Source organism: Peromyscus leucopus, chromosome 3 (genome assembly GCF_004664715.2).
Source record: "Peromyscus leucopus breed LL Stock chromosome 3, UCI_PerLeu_2.1, whole genome shotgun sequence".
In the NCBI taxonomy this organism is placed as follows: domain Eukaryota; kingdom Metazoa; phylum Chordata; class Mammalia; order Rodentia; family Cricetidae; genus Peromyscus; species Peromyscus leucopus.
In genome coordinates, this window is record NC_051065.1 from 17,257,821 (window position 1) to 17,275,888 (window position 18,068).

General features: G+C 40.2%; 1 protein-coding gene and 1 long non-coding RNA gene across 3 annotated transcripts in view; both read right to left on the reverse strand.

Annotated features, from left to right (window-relative positions):
* The window catches only part of Nxph1 (neurexophilin 1), a 294,908-nt gene that overhangs the window by 197,743 nt on the left and 79,097 nt on the right, over positions 1-18,068 (reverse strand). The gene's annotated exons all lie outside the window — the stretch shown is intronic.
* Positions 7,891-18,004, reverse strand: LOC114693474. Its single transcript, XR_003734558.2, has 2 exons — positions 9,330-18,004; positions 7,891-9,166 (listed from the first exon to the last, which is right to left on the reverse strand). It is a non-coding gene; the product is annotated as an uncharacterized LOC114693474 (long non-coding RNA).

Below are 18,068 nucleotides of genomic sequence, written 5' to 3' on the forward strand. Positions count from 1 at the left end.
ACAGTGAAACACATCATTAATCTTCAGTTGGCATGTATTATATGAAAGAAAAATAAAAACAAAAACTGAAAAATTAAAACTAACTAAATTCTTCCAGCAACTAGTGAATTTTAAAGAAGATCCTGAACCTCAGATGAGAGCTGGCATGTGGATTCCAAACTGGTAAAAGCCTGAATGAAAGATCATCACATCATGCTTCAGTTCAGAACTTCAGAGCCATTGAGATAATGAATGGGCTCTTCTAAACTACTGAGTTCTTTATATGTTACCTCAGCAACAGAAAACTAATAAGCTCTCTTTCAGAAAGTTTTCCTCCCCTTCCACAGTCTACCTGAAGTGCAAAGCAGATGTCTCAGCTTCAAGGCAGGAGTTAAAATTTTAGGCAGGTACATGTAATTTTCCTAGGATCTCTCTTTATATTCTCTAGTTAAATAAAATCTTATGTAGTAAATCTTTGATCATAATAGAAAACTGTTCCTTGAAAGAACAACTAAGAGAGAAAAGCCCATCCCAAGAAGAAGCATACTTTTCACATGCAAATTAAGCATTTCTGAGATACAACGAGTTTTAAAACAAAGAAGATTCAATATGGTTCAAGCCCTTCTCCTCATCTCTGGGTTTCATGTTAAAACAAACCCTGTGTCTATACATGTTGTTTACTTGTTTGATACAAGCTGTTAGAAAAACAAAAGCAATTCTGCAATCCCAAATCCTGTAAATCCCACCACAGTCTCCTGAAAAATGTCCAGCTTGAAACCCTAGATTGCATGGGTACTCCTGCCTGCTCCACAGATCTGTCATTGGCAGGCAGCCAGGGACTGCGGAGGACACACACTGTGCCGCTGGAGCTGACCAGCTCCAGGTCCCAATGCTCTCTCTTCAGAGGGAAAAAAAGGTGGGGTCTGCACAAGAGTAGTCTTTGCTTACTTCCCTTCTCTACTATCTGTTCCCAACAAATGAAACTGCTCCTGTCCTCCACAGCCCTCTCTGATCTGATGACTGTGCTCCGGGAGCTGAGGGAAAGTGACACTCTTGTGAATTCTATCAGCTACAAGACAAAGACAAAAGCAGAAAAACTAATCTACAGAGGGAAGGCTCTTCCTAATGAGAGTGTTCTCACCAAATCATCAGTTAGAAAGAAAGTTGGTCATTAACAGGGAGCCCAAGACAATCTGGTTAATTCTCACAGCACACTAGGAAGCAGATCATGTTGTGGGTATCATTCCTTTGCTGTTTTAAGTCACAGTAGCTAGGTTTCTTAAACAGGGAAAATGTCAGCCAATCTCAGGTGGGATGCTAGATGAATGAGCTATTTGAAGAACATACCTCTGTCAACTCATTCAATAAGCCTCTTTCCTCTCCCAGCCAGAGCTACATAATATGTCCATTGAGGAGGCTATATAGAATTCACATTCAAAAGAACAAATCCCTGATAGAATTATAAAACATGAAGTCCTGGTACAGATGCCCACTTTGAGTGAATGGACCTGCCATGTCCTCTCTATGCCAAAGTCACATTTGCTGTCACCTTTTAATGAGAATTTGTGTTACTCTTAAATAAAAGGGTAAATGATTGTAGCTGAGATAGCAGTAATTCTGCTGAAGATCAGATACTGGAGGTAGCTCTGGACTACCCAAGCTTCTCTAAGCTTCCTCCTGCCTGTTGTCCAGCAGTGTGCATCCTGGAGGCATGCTGGCCCAGAACACATTCAAGAAAACAAAAGCCAAGGCTGATACCTGTGGGTGGTCCTTTCCTTCTGAAAATGACCCCAACTGAAACCTTTATAGAGGAAGAAGCTGCCACTCAAAATAACCTTGCCTTTTTCCTACTCAGCGGAAGTAGTTTCTCTATTCACAAATGAGAGAGGTGTGGTTTTTCGGTCTGATTTTGCTGGATTTCAATTAGTAGAAAATTTCTGTGTAGTCTCATTTGGGAAATTACTGTGGAGAAAATCCTGATGAGCTATAACCACAGTAGTTCAGAACCGTATTAGACAAAGAAGAGAAATTAAAAGCTGGGATTGTTCACATCACACAAGGAAAACAACACTTCTTCTTATGTCTTCCTTGCCTTTGCTGAACCACTTTGGCTTTGTCTCTAGAACATCAGTACTTCATCTATACAAAGAGGAGAAAGACATACTATACTGTGATTTCCAAATGGAATTGTCAAATTATCTGTGTGAGGGGATAGCAGGGGAATATGTTTGGCTCTGAAGTGGCTCCTTGCAAATGGAACACTGCAAGTCCTTCTTAAGGATGCTTCTTCCAAGAGTTTAGCCTCTCCAGGAAGACCCAGGCTGTAAGAGGATACTGGCTGAGATTTACTGGGATTACCACACCCATGCTATAAGGATTCATGAGAATGTAAATAGCTTTTCTATGTCCTTAACAGCTCCCAAACATCACTTTCTTCCACATTTGACATTCTGGTCAAAAGCTCATAGGTCTCCAAAAACACATAGGTAGTTGAGAAGGAGAGACATTCAGGGCCATAGGAAGGAATGTGAAGAACACAGACTGAGGAAAACTGGTGAGGTTCCAAAATTAGATGCAGGAAATCAGTCTATATTTAACCCAGGCATTCCGGTTGTTTGTCTGATCATGAAATATCAGTTACTTGCCTGCTCTCATCACTTCCTTACTCATGGTGTCACTTACTACAAATCAGTGTACAAAACAGTTGAGAAATTTTTGAACTGCAAAAAAAAAGATAATTAATTGACACTCCCTCAAGTATATGCAGTGCTTAGGATCCTACTTTGATTTTCTTCTAAAGACTTAAAATATATCAAATCATTACTATTTGTGGGAACATGGGTTTTGAAATGCTTGTACAAACCAAACTGTATTTGGCTATCATTAAAAAGCAAGTGTGTAGTGATATTTATTAGACTCCCCAACAGTCTTCATACTATTCTGAGAGAAAAACATTTAAGAATTTTCAAATAGGGAAGGCATGGTTGGGAGGATCCTGGCTTCAAATTGCAGGTGGTAGCAGCTGTCTGAACAGCAACAGGGTACAATGTTAGAGAGTTCTGGCTGTGTCTATTGTAAGACAGCATGTGGGAGAGGCAGCAATAGGCCCTCTGCCACCCCTCTGGACGACTGCAACTCTGGATGGACACTGAATCAGATTTAGTGCAGTCAAAGGGGGTCCTAGGATAGAGTTTGCCAGTATTGATAGCTACATCCATGTATTCATCAATCACATCAAGTGTCTGTTATCATCAATAATGAATAGCATCATTGTTTATGGTTCTTACAGCTACCATTCTAGCATATTTATTTTGTAGATGAGGAAACGCAAACAAATGTTGATTTGCCTAAATTATGTAACTAATACATGCCAGAATTGGAATTAAGGTCCTGGTTTATCTCCTGCCAATGACAATGTCTATGCACATTGTAATTCTTGCCTTGGGCTCTACAGGGCCTGGAAACCTCTATACACAGAGCCTGGTATAGCCACCACCTTCAACAGAGTTATGGGATTCATGTGGGGTCTGGACTTTAAGGAAGAAAGCTGCAACAGATCCAGCTTTGGCACTGTGGAAGACATCAGGCTAAGGAAGTCAGGCCTGAGGTAACAATTCAGACTTCTCATAGAAAACTAGTTTTCTATAACCTAGGAAGAAATTAATCTAAATGGCAATGGATTAAAATTATCAATCTCAAGATGAGGACTTAAATTTTGAGAATCTCACTAGCACCCCATGTCCTTTAAAAAGAATAATGTTGCAGCTGATACAAATTCACAAGCATATCTCTCAAAGAATTGTCTACTCTATAAAATCAATAATGCATACTCAATAAAATAATATTAACTACATAAAACAAATTAGATATTTCCCTGTGGGAAATTTAGCAATGTTGAGAATAATTAATTGTCATATTGAGTTATATGAACTGATTCATAGGCCATGCAATGGAAGTGTTTGCTATGATCCTACACAGCCCTGAAGAGCTAATCCAGCAGGAGGAAGCAAATAATAGAGCTATATTCATACAAATTCACACTGATGTCATGTACTCCACTTGATGTCTGCCTGTTGCCCAAAAATGATAACTGCCTTTCTTCCATTACATGTTTTGCTCTCTTCCAAACAAGTGATGGTGCTCTCTATCCTGAATGCTAGTAATCAATTCCAGATCTAAATTTTAAAACATGCTGCCCCTTAATAACAAAAGCAAATTATGCTTGTTTGTTTTTGTTTTTTGTTATTGTTGTTTTTAATGTTGTTGTTGTTGTTGTTGTTTGAGACAGGATTTCTCTATGTAACAGTCCTGGCTGTTCTGGAACTTGCTTTGTAGACCAGGCCTGCCTCAGCCTCCCAAGTGCTGGGATTAAAGGCATACAGCACCACAGCCCAGTTTTTCTTTTCATTCTTTTCTTAACATTCCACTCGAGCAGAAGATGCTAGACTAGGCAATGACTTTCAGAAAGAAAGCTTGCTATATCTCAAATGTATGGCCATTCAGAAATTTGGTTCTCACTCACATGAAACACAGTGAAGATCATTAGGCTTCCCATCCCACTCTATCTTATGATGCAATCATTTCAAACTGTGATTTTTTTTAAGTGTGCCATGGAGGAAAAAAGAGAAAGCTAGACATTGTTCTCTCAAATTTTCAGTATCTTTCCCTAAAAACATCCTATGCAGTGAACAACCAACTAGTCCACCAGACAAGGGGCCTGGGAAGTAAAATATCCTCAATTGTTCCAGAAAACAGAAAAATCAAATACAAGAGGTTCTGTACACTTTCCTACAAAAATCCACAACTGTAGCAGGTAGCTGTTCCAGCTTTGACCTGGAAGTACTACCCCCACGGAGGCTTCCGGTAACTTTCACACCTACCTGTGACCTGCCCTGAGGCAGGGCCAAGAGGGGAGCCCTTAAGACCCGAGATCCGGATGTGCCAGCTCTCTTGGTTCCTGGTAATCCTGGAGGTTGGATGGCAGACCAAGCAGAGTTCACAGAGAACACTCTGGACTGCACTTCACCTCTCCCAGATCATGTAGCCTATCCCTTTGCTTGTAGTAAGTAAAGCCCCCAAATAAACCTCCCTTTTAACTACGTGGAGTTGCCTTAATACTTCCACCAATCCACAGTGAGTTCACATCCAGTCCTAGTAGATGAAGACCTGCAATGGCTGAAATGAAAGAAAGCCTTATTTCCTTGATTTTCCAGGTTATTTTTATTTTTTCTAATTTTTAGGTAAGCTTTATTTTGTGATACAAAATAAGAATGCTTGTACTTTTTAAAGTTTCTTTTGTTGTTTTTCAACATAGAGTTTCTCTTTGTAACAGCCCTAGCTGTCCTGGAACTCGCTTTATAGACCAGGCTGGCCTCGAACTTACAGAGATTTGCCTGCCTCTGCCTCTGCCTCCTGAGTGCTGGAATCAAAGGCGTGTGCCAGCATTTTAAATCTCTTGTAGATTATCAATTTAGAGAAATTTTGTTGAAAACATGACAATAAACAACAAAGAGAAAATCAATACCTTCTAATATCTTTTTTGTTTGTTTGTTGAAAATGCTTTCAGTTTATTTTACTTTTTCTTCTTGGGTGTTCTTATTTATTAAGAATTTTATGTAACATATTTTGATCATATTCTTTCCCCTCCCCTAAGTCCTGTCAGATCTTTCCTCCACCCACCTATCCAACATCATCTTTATCTCTCTTAAAAACATAAAATCAAAAATGCACAAAAGGATCTTGAGTCTGATTTGTGTTGGCCAAGTACTCCTGAACATGGAGCCTGCCCTGGAGTTGACTCTCCAGAATTCTTTCTTGGTTTTGGTTTTGTTTTTTCGAGACAGGGTTTCTCTGTGTAGTTTTGGTGCCTGTCCTGGATCTTGCTCTGTAGACCAGGCTGGCCTCGAACACACAGAGACTCACCTGGCTCTGCCTCCAAAGTGCTGGAATTAAAGGTGTGTGCCACCACCACCCAACTGACTCTCTAGAATTCTTAAACACAAAGCACCCACCATACAATTCAGGCTTGCATTGGAGTTCCCAGAACTATGTCTCACATGTTCTACACTAGAATCACCCATGGAAGGACTTATTGATAGACTGAATCTGAAAACAAGGAAACGTTCCATCTGACCAAGTTAGGCCTCTACCATAGGCTTTGGCTGCATTGGGGAGCCCCAGAAAAGGTGTGGCTTCAGCAAAGTCAGAACTGCTCATGACTGTCTTACTCAACTACGTGTAAAATACCACAACATTAAAACTTCCCTTTCTGCTCCTTGTACTCTGGGACAGAAAGGAACTGGCAGTGGTGGACAAGGCCCGACCGAGGAGAAAATAAAAGTGATAAAACCTGGCAAGAAAGAGGGTGATAGTACAAATGAGCTGGCGATGCATTCCTCCTGAGCTGCGTCCCACAGGAAGGCTCCAAGCTAAGGCTGTTGTGCCCATTAACAGATGAGGAGCATGGTGCCTGAAAAGGTCAAGCTTCTCATGTGTGGTCGCACAACCATTCACAGAACGGCAGGGCAAGCCCCCGCAAGGTGCTTGGAACCGCTCCTATTAAATGAGACGATGTTCATTCGTCACTGACAGCTTTGGGGGGGAAATGGATCAATAAGCACTTCCTTTGGGTCACTTTCCTACTGTGTTGGATTTATATCTGCAAATGTTTAAAGAGCTCCCGTTTACCTGGGGTTTTATGACTGTTATAATTGCCAGAGCTGAGAAAAAGCTGCCTTCCGTCTGGCTTTTCCTCCTGCAGGGAGCAGTCCAAAAACCATGTCATCTGAGTCACAGAACAGAAACTCTTTGAAGGAAAACAAATGTTTTTTGTTTTTTGTTTTTCTTAAAAAGAAATTGTTGAATTGCCTGGAAAAGTCAGACAGTGACTTGCAAAAATCCTTTCTTTTAGATTGTCTAGCTACTGGCAGAAGAGGACAGATGAACATAATAGAATGCCTGAGTGGCTCATCCGGGTGAGCTTTAAAGATGATCCCATGCTCTCCTAACATCATGGTCAAGGTGAGGTCTATACACCCCTTCTCTCTGTCCCATGAAGAATATCTTTGTTGCACATCATCTCCACATCCTGCTGAGCATGAGCATGAAGTAACAGAGCAACACTGACTCACTTGTTACAGCAACTTCTCACTGACTCACTTGTTACAACAGCTTCTCACTGACTCACTTGTTACAGTAGCTTCTCACTATGCCGCTGGGGATCCTCAGACATTATCAACCTGTGCTTAATCTACCAGCAAGTACATGACCTCCAATATACACATACGCACAAATATGCACACCTGTGTTTCCATACGTGAGTGTATGTGTCAATATCTACATACATGTAAATATTCTTCCATGGTAACAAATAGTGAAAACCATTATGTTTTCTTTTCCTCTTGTGTTTTATTTTTCTCACTAATACCATCCTTCAGACTATGCTGACTTTCAAGTAACACACATACATATGGAAAGATAAGGAGAAGATAAAGGAAAAAATGGAAGAAAGCATAAGAAAGAGTCCTGACCTTCAAATTATCAGGACAAGACTATGGACTGCTGGGGGATGTCTTTATGTACACTGTGAATATATGCTGTTCCCATTGGTTAATAAATAAGCTGCTTTGGCCTATGGCAAAGCAGCTTAGAGGCAGGTGGGAAATCAAGGAGAGAGACAGGAAAGAGAAAGGAGGAGTCTGAGGAGATGCCAGCAGACCAGTAAAGCCACGGAACATGTGGCAACATAGATTAATAGAAATGGGTTAATTGAAGATATAAGAGCTAACTAGCAAGAGGCCTGCCATAGGCCATATGTAAATAATATTAAACCTCTGAGTGATTATTTTATAAGCAGCTGAAGGACTGTGGGGCTGGGCAGGACTGGAGAAAACTTTTGACCAAAATTGACAATTTAATTTTTAAAATGGTGTGTTCTTGTTCCAAATTATACATGTGGGGTTTGGGGTATGTGTGTACATGTGCATGTGTGCTTGTAAATGTGTGTGTGTGTGTGTGTGTGTGTGTGTGTGTCTATGTCTATTTTTTCCCATCTTCAGAATCCCCTAGTTTAGGTGTATTTATAGTTTAGATGGGTCATTGAAGAAAACAAAACAGCATTTGTAATGTTGAGAAAGGTTGTGGGAAATGTTACTGAATCAGGCAAGGCAAAGGTCTTCTGAAATTGAACAAGTGAATACAGTGTGTTGCTTAATCAGCTCATGAGAGCTCTTTACACAAGAAGCAGCTACTTTAATTAATAGCTGGAATTCATTTGCTTCAATATTTTTAAAAGCATGGATATTGAGTAAATTTAAATTTAACAGTTAACTTCCTTTGCATTATTAATTTACGAAAGTCTTCTTTGATAGATCAAACAAAAGAAAATTCTATTTGCCCCTACCAAGAAAAATAAAATTTATGTAGGTGAAAAGAAATAATAAGATTTATGCATTAGAAGTGATGGAGAAGGCAAATAGTAAATACATATTCTGTACTAGTACTAATTTCTGTCTGTAAATCTCACTATTCATCATAGCTTCCTCAAAAGCCCATGCCAATGATGTTATCTTTACTCTTGGAACTAAAAAAAAAAAGACAGGGCATGGGAGACCTGAAGAAGGAAACACAACAGCTTAGAGAACTTGTCCCAGTGTCCTCCAGTAGTTAGGCTGGATCATGAATGTGTGCATTTCCAGTAATCCTCCTTGTATCAGAGAACGCTGCTGAGCTAGAAGGTAAATGCAGACTCCACACATTTCTCAGTTTATGCTATCCACATTCCTTCTTTCATCTTTGCAAGCTGTATGAGGTAGGAATAAGGTATAAATATACCTTAGAAAATATAAGACACTGTAACTGCATTGCTGACAGTGAAGATTGGTATTCTTGTTTCTCGTAATTAGAGGTACATTTCTTCAATATAACATCCAACACTACATACCCAACCCAGTAAGTGGGGAGAATACTGTAATACATACATATGATGAAAAAAGTAGTCTATATATTTCTTTTAATTCTGTATTGATCATAGTCTTTATTAATGTGTTAAAAATCCATCTTTAATCCAATAATATTTTACACACCTATTATGCACAAAGCATCATAATCTAGATTAGAGCATACTTCAGTTACTCCAAGTATCACAGCCAAACTACTAAATTCAGCTCCTAAATACTGTGCTTGCTACCTCCCTTTTTTTTTGGGGGGGGGGGAGTTTCGAGACAGGGTTTCTCTGGGTAGCTTTGCGCCTTTTCCTGGAGCTCACTTGGTAGCCCAGGCTGGCCTCGAACTCACAGAGATCTGCCTGGCTCTGCCTCCCGAGTGCTGGGATTAAAGGCGTGCGCCACCACCGCCCTTTTATCTGCCTATTTGATAGACATTCCACATGTGAAAAGCAAAAGCCACTTAAGAGCACTAAACAATGAAAAAATTTTCCAAATTTTTTCTATCAAAACATAGTGTCAGGCAGCCCAGCGCCCTCTGACACTTCTTCAGATGTCAGCCATCATCTCTGCATGTCAGCCCTCTCCTCAGTGTGTGCTTTATATTATCTCAGAGAATTGCCAAGAACTGTCCCCATATAATGTCCCGTGTATAAGGAAATTAAACGTTGTTCCTGTCTTCCCCTCTGTGACCCCACTCTACCATTCCTACAAACAGAATCACAAACACCAACACGGCAGAGACTCAATGTTTCAACACTACATGTTCTCATTAAAGAGAACCGAGCCAAGTATCCTTCTGATCTTTGTGCAGACGCCTGACCATTCCATACCCAGAATGAAGTACCAAATAACACAGGTGAGGGCTGGAGTGGAAGAGTGACTTCTTTTGCTTCTTGCTCACCAGTACAGAGGGTAGGCTCCTCATGATAAATGTCACATGTCGATCTCTGTGCCTTAGTGACATTGACCTTCACAAATGCCACGTTCTTGTACTTCACATATATCTATCCTTCTTTTTACAGCTCCTTTTTCTTTATTCTGGCCACTTAATTGTATTTATCCTTCAGTCTCCAATTTATAGATGACCCTTAAATACAGCTTAGGTAGCTCTGTTGCCCACAGCACCTGTCCTTCCCCTGGAACATCATTGCTGGGCTCCCACACAGCTCATTGCTGACCTGCCACTGTGCACAATAGTAAGGTCAGTGAAAGTAAGCAGTGCATGCAGCTTCTTTCCTATTGGACCTCTGGTGCCTCATTATTCCTGCACATACATAGGCATCAGCAAATATTTGTGACTTGAATGATTTAATCAACCAATACCTCTTTATCATATCATAATGCATACACTTCTGCTTATTAAATGATTAATTGTATCAAAATTAACCTGAAAGGACAAAAAATAACCAAGTCTCTATGCAGACCACCCTGAAATCGTAAAGGAAAACATTCAACCCTTTTTCTTTCAAGTAACCTTCTAAACCCTGGACATTGTAGTCTCTCTATTTTTATTCTTTTTTTCTTTACAAAGAATTTTAAATTTTTATTTGAGCTGAGATGAGTGGCATGAGAATTATTCATTTCCTCTCCTCCATAACCTAAAAACACAACACCAACAACACCACCAACAAAAACTCTACTTCCTCTTGGCAAATGAGCAAGTGTACAAGGGTAAGAATGAATTGGTAAAGTAACTTCTCCCTCGGGCAAGCGTTTTCCTCAAAGGCAAAAATTACTCTTATTGATCAACTTGGAAATCTCTGCAAGATCAAAATATCTCTGAGTCCTGGGTGATATCAAAAGAATCTCAAGTGATATTTCATAGAAAACTATTTTATTCATAATTAGCAAATATATTGGGGAGGAGGTCCTCAATGCTCACTGTTACTTCACAGTGGACAACTCAGCAAGTGCTCTGGATTTTCTGGCTTCCTGGGTGATAACTTGAATGTCTTGAAGCCAAAGTGGGGACAGTGTCAGCCAGTGACAGGAGATATACAGCTACTAATAGGCAAAGATTAAATATCGAAAGCATGAGGAGTGGGGAACGGAGAGGAAAGAGTTAAAATAGGTCACCTGAGGGATAGGCAATGAAAGAGAGACAAAAAAGGAGAGCTTTCTAGTAATGTGAAGAGGGGGCTTCTGGGAGAATTTGAGCAACAACATAGTGATGCTCATGACTGAAACATAACTTGGACAACAGAAAATGGTGTTACAGAGGAAATAAAGAATAAATTTAAAGGAACAATGGTGGTGGAACATATGACTAATACATAATTCTGTAATGATCTCCTGTGGCAAGAGTAGCAAGCATGTACTTGAATAAGTAAGTGGGCTAGGGAAGCTATAGAGGGAAACAGGAATGCAGAGTAACAAATAAATCAGGAGTCATCCAAATGAGAAATGTGTGCTTTATTCTATTTCCCATGTCCTAGAGGGCTGATGTGATAACATCTACGTCTCATAAGTAAGTTTGCTGGTGTCATTAAAATGACGGACTCTACAGTTCTGTCAACTGCTAAATGAGGAAGATGAAAATTTTGACAATGAGTATTTCCCAACAGTGATTCCCAATATGGGTTGGGTCTTGTTTGTTTGTTTGTTTGTTTGTTTGCTTGCTTGCTTGCTTGCTTGCTTGCTTGCTTGTTGAAATGGGATCATTCTGAATGGTCAAGGCTGGCATTGGACTTGCTATAAGATCCAACATGGCCTTAATCTCAGGGTACTCCTGCTTCAGCCTCCCAAGTGCTAGAATTACAGATGGACCTTACCATGCCAGAAGTGGATCAGCTCTTACCCAACACCCCTTAGAACATTCTGGTAAAAAGTAATATGAACGTCAGCAGTTACATCAATACTGTACTCTCAAGAGAGAAAGATGATTTTAGTGTGACATATGCATTCCCCGTCCTCTGGAAGAGAGGAGAATGGGGGAAGTAAGAAGTGGCAGGGGACAGTGGGTTGCCACCCACTGGGTAGGTGTTACATACTTTTAGAAGATTTCTCTCAATTCCAAAGAAAAACACTGAAAAGCATTTTTATAAACAAGATATGAACGATCCCCTTTAACCAACTGTTCAAATATCCACCATTTAGCTGTGAAATGTAGCGACTCTCCAGGATTCTCATGGCAGGAAATAAAATATTGCCATTTGGAGCAGCAAAGAATGCCACAGGCCCCATGATCTATCACTCAATAAACAGTAATTGATGATGATGACGCAGAATCCCACAGACCAGGGGGAGTTCTGCAGAACTGCTCTTATGTTTATCCCACCTCCCACCTGGACACACATCTGGCCAGAAATGCAGACTTTTTGACTCACTCATAAGCAGCCCCCATGGGAAATATTTTTAGCCCAGTTACTTAGAAATTGCTTAAGAGGGTCATTTTAGCTAGAATGTTTCTCTAAACTGCCAAACCTCTATTGACCTGTTTGTTCATCTGCCTGTGTGCCTGCTAGTTACATAAATACTAACACATATACACACACTTTTTAAACAGAAGAAATGGCATTAAGGATGTAGCTGTTTCTGTACAAGACAGAAGATGTGTGGGTCATATGAGTTAAACTGACCACAAAATGTTTAAGAAATAAGGCAATAAATACTTTTACAGTATGTAATGTTTCTCATTTGAGCCACTCACTTAAATTAGGAAAAGGCAAGTGAGTGAGTAGCTGGTGGAGTCAGGTGAATCTCTACCTCATATGAAAAGTTAACATGCTTTTGGAGACTTTCATAGACCATATTGCCTTTGTCACTGTTCAGAAAGGAGATAGATACAGGACTCGAATCATCTCCACAGCTGATGATCATCTAAACCACCAGAGAGATTCAATACCTACCTGTCTGAAGCATACACCGTGCAACATTCATGAGCCTACACTTATAATCTGAACAACACATGGAAGAAGTTAAGTTTTACCTATCATCTTAAGATATGTCCAGGAAATAATCTCCTTATGTTTACCATCTCCCAGTTCCCTGAACAAAAGCCCAAGATTGAGACCCAAGTTATGTATTACTGTGTGGCCTTGAGGATGTTATTGAACATCTCTGAGTCATCCTTAGAAATAAGGGTAATATTTTTAATGTAAATATAATAAATAACTTGCAAGTTTCTTGAATATTAAACCCCTAATAAATTTGGAGGGAAAGAGATGTTCCATACCTTCAGTTACTAATATAAAAAAAAGAGACTACTGAAATTCATCTGCTAACATTCTGACCTTCGGTACAACACAGTACAAATGTATTTGTGAATGTAATTAAGATGATGTCATTAAAATGCGTGCAAATCTACTGGAACATATATCTTTAAAGGAAGAGGAAATTTGAAGCCAGATGTATCTCACTGATGAAAGATAATGTGAAGGAAGAGACAATGGCCACTGAGAAGCTGAGGAGAAAAGCCTTCAACAAGCCGACCCTCGTAGCCCTTGGAAGGAAGTTTTGTCTCCAAAATTTTAAGCAATCAATTTTTGTTGTTCAAGAACCCCCACACTCCCCAGTTTGCTATAGCAGCACTAGGAAACAAACGGCATGGAGCATGGAGCAAGGTGCGGGTATGACATGCTGGGGATACAGGTGTGAACTCCAAACTTCCCTAATTGCCAAACCATAGTAAAAATTTCTAGAGTAACCCAAAGGCAAACCACCACTTATCTGATATGCTGGAGCCAAATGTGCTTTAGGAGTCACAGGTTTTCACGTTTTGGAAAGGTGCTTTAGTGCATGTAGCATCCATTACACAAAAGCCTTTGTGAAGCATGGGAGTGTGCCTTGTAGCCAATACACTAATAGTTCTATAAGTAAATATGTGGATATTAACACTAGCAAAATAAGTGTGAACAATACCCAGTCCCACATTACTCCAAGTCAGCTTTCTCCCAGATGAGTTGTGGGGAACTGACAGGCTGTAAAGCGTTCGAGAATTGAGAATTCGGAGTGACTAACAATGGGCGGAGTCCACATGCCTGTTAGTGTGGCTTCCTCCACCTGAACAGCTCCTCTGCATCCCTCATCCATACGAGGTTCCCAGACTCACTGAGAGAACAGAAACACTAAGAAGCTTGCCTGGCGCTCATGCACAAGGGACCCCTGCCCTCCTTCTGTGATATCACCTGCCTGTCTATCTTTATTTCAGAAACTCTCATTTCCAGGTTCTTAGGGAGAATTAAGGTCAATATAAAACATCCACTTTCTCATGTAGCATGGGGGCTGTTTCCTAGCAAAGTATGCCAGAAGTTTCTAACATTTAGTATTCATAAATGAAAACTAGTGTTCTTCAGAGTGCAAATAGGAGGCTTAGCTTGTGAAGATTTGGAACTTCACTCTTCCCCCAGCAGGCCTGTACATTCAAGTCAAGGTTCCCAGAAAATCTTAATTGAGAATAGTGGAAATATTTAAGAGGTGGAGTCTATCAGACGGTTTTAGAACATTGAAAACATTGCCTTAAATACTGTGGGAGCCTTTGCATCCTTCTTCCCCCTCCCACCCTTCTCTCTCCTGACGTGAGGTAGTCAGCATCTCTGCCATCATGCACTGGCAAGCCAAAGTCTAAACTATAATGGGGCCTAATGATTATAAGCTGAAACCACCCAAAGTATGAGCCACAATAGACCTTTTCTATTTGTACATTGGTGATTAATTTGGATATTTCAGTATAGTAACAGAAAGTTGACTAAAACACTCAATTTTCTACTAAGAAATCCTCCACATATACACAAACAGATAACATACAAATTTGCTTTCTCACCAGCATATTATCAGTAGCAAGACATATATGTTACAATAACTAAAAAATAGTATTCATTTGTGTTATTAATTTATTTGGGGTTACTTGTATAACTGTACAGTGCCAAAACTGTGTATTTCTATTAAAATCAATCAGGGGCATAGTTTTAAACCCTCAGAGTAAGCATTATCATTCAAGTGTAAGACAATGTGTTTCACCAATCCTAAAGTAATAACATCTTTATTATTCTTTATAATTTGTCACTACTGAGAGGGGGAAGAGAAGGTGAGATTGGTGAGCCACAATGTTTTTAGCCCCTCCTAACTATGCTATTCAAAGGCATTGAGAACCCATCATTCAAACAGATGGCTGCACCTTTTCCATCTCTACATTCTCATTACTTGATGTGTGAAGGGCACTTCATAAATGTCTATCGATTACCAGAATGAACAGTTGCTGTAAAAATCAAAAGAGTAACAGTAGTATAAAAAGTCAAGCTCACAACTCCTGTCCATCACAATGATATATTAAACTGAGATTATTGTGTGACTCTTTGTATTCTCTAAAGTTAAAGCAAAAAAAATTGCAGTGTTCTCTTACGTCCCTTTAATGCTGCATTTGGAAGGATGCCATGACAATCCCTCCGGTTCCTTCCTGTCATCTCCTTCAGAAGAGCCAGCTCATTTGGACACTCAGGGGGCTAGTTTGGCAGCTGTCGAGCTCAGGATTATGAATCTTGAGCCCTGGCATCTGCAGCTGGAGTGAGCCTCATCTTCAGTATCTGCCCTGGCTGAACTCCAAGGGCCAGTGCTGCCAGCGTAGTGTCGCCCATTCCCAGACTTCCAGAACCTCCTGGTGGCTACTTTCCTTCAGCCAACCTTGATAAAAGGAAATCCACCTTCACTTCAGGCCTTCAGTCCATGTCACATGGAAGCTGCCTGCCCTAGGACTGACTCAGAAGCTCTGGTGGAGGCGACAAATCTTCTCTGTGAGAGTTTAAAGCTAAGACTGACAAAGTCATGGCAGAAACAACGTTTATTGTCTGTCATGTTGTTGCCAACATGTAGGTCTGACAACAGCTTCTCTGGGGTCAAGGCATGGAGTAAAGAAAGCTCTTCAGCAAATTATTTAGAGTGTTTGGCTTCCCTTTTATCCCACTCCTAGTCTGTTCATTCCTACTGCTTACAAAGTGAAGGAGACATTTCAAGGTCTCTGGGTGAATGAATGATCAATCTACACTGGGCATAATGGCCTCTCACCTGAAAGAAGGGGCTGAGTGCCAGATTACACTGGAGCCAAGGCCGCTTGCAGCAGAAACTTGAAAGCAAAATCCAAAACAATATTCATAAGCAGAACAGGTTTCACACTCAGTAAGAAACTGAAACTGTATCTAGTAGTCTATTTCAACGGTTGTAACCTCTATAGAAGAGGAGAAAAACTCTCCAGCCATAACTCAGAAAGTGTTGCAAATACAAGACCGGAAATGCCCCAAGATTTCACAAGCAAAAAGTATTGAAAATGCCCCATAAGGCTCACTAATCATTAAGTGTTACAATGACTCTTTAATGTTATAGGTAACGCAGGATTTCTCCAGAATACTTTTTTATACTTGTAATTCAAGTCATACCCTTTGTAGATTGTAGTTTAAGCAAAACTTCATTGCTCTGCTTAAAAGAAGGTTTACTTGCAAAGCTGTAAACAACGTCTTCAGCCTCTCCATACTGATTCAAGGTCAAGGAAGCAAAGGAGATCGAACTGGTATCAGTGTATTCCAGGTATTTATATACCTGAGGCCAAATGAATAGATTCTTCCTATGGATGGGTTCAGAAACTAAAACTTGCATGAATTGAAACCAAGAGTAGGAGCTGACTTAGAGAAACTAAGGATACCTCCAGCAAGGAATAGCAAACACTGGAAACCTATCCCTCCAACATGATCACATAGACTAAATGTTGACAGTATTCATAAATGCATGCACAAGTGTCTACACACCTCTGAAACTTACAAATGCTTGCACATATATTTATGTAATTCTCCAGAAAAGTGTTTTTTAATGTCTTTGCTTCTATACTTCTCATTTCACTAAAACCAAAATGTATTTATTTAATCATGGAACTTCAAAAAGTTTAAAAACTCTCATTATGACTCTGTATCTCACTGAGAACCAATAAAAGTCTCAACTGCACTGAGCCTCAATTCTGCCATTCATGAAATGAGGAGATTAATAGTTTCTTTAGATGGTACTTCTTAAACAGTATATTAAATACTTCTTAAACAGTATATTAAATACTTGTATTTCATGAACTAGTCATAAGAATTGGGAAATATTAATATGAGTACACTCATCGATGACTCATCAATAATCATTTTAGAAACATAAAATGTTGAGCTTGTCTCACTTGCTTCCCTAGCAGAGTCCCATATCAGACCTGGATTTTGGCCCCACTTACAGTCCTGGTCTATAAAGGCCTTTCCCAGATGTATTGACACAGTCCCACTTCCATGGCCAGCATGGCATGGCAGGGAAAAAAATACACACTCTAAAATCTGGGATTAGCTCAGAGACCCTGAAACAGAAATGACCACCTGGGACCCTTCACTCTCAGATTTATAACCAAGGAATTTTCACCAACTCTTCTCATGGGGTTCTTAAAAGCTGTAATTAAGCAAGTGCTTGATGAAGAAATAATCACGTTTAATTCTCAGCTACATGACAATATGCCCTCCTTCCTGTTCCTCATCACACAGAGTACTGATGAGCAGGCCCCCCAGGGGTTTTGTTGTCAGAACAGTAACACTTGGATTAGTGCCGGTGAAATCATGACAAAGAATGTGGAAAGAGTCAGGTCACCCCAGATAGCCATGCCATCCCCACTCCTCAGTCCCCTTACCCACTCTCCTCTTTCTCAGATAAAAGACAAGTTTCTGCACTCGACATACCTTTGAAGGCCTCTTTGAAGCACACACAGGACAAGGGTGGAAAACACAATGGGAAAGGGGAGCCATATGCAGCTCCAGTTTCCCTAGGGCTGATTCACATCATAGCAAACGTTGGCAAAAAGGGATGTGAGACTTCAGAAACAGAATAAGAGGATGATGAGAGGGGGGCAAGATGTGGGAAGGAAGGAGAAGCAGAAAAGGGCAATGGGGAAAGAAAAGGAGAGACACAGACTCCATCTAGGTAGGTACATACCTATATTCCCAGCACCAAATCTGAGGAAGGAGCATTATATGAGTTCATGCCTAACCTGTGCTGCATACTAAGAGTATGTTTTAAAAAAATTCATACAATGTTACTCAAGGATGACCTCACCTTAGACTATAAGCAATAGTCGAGAGGGTGCCTGAACTGGCCTACTCCAGTAATCAGATTAGTGACTACCTTAACTGTCATCATAGAGCC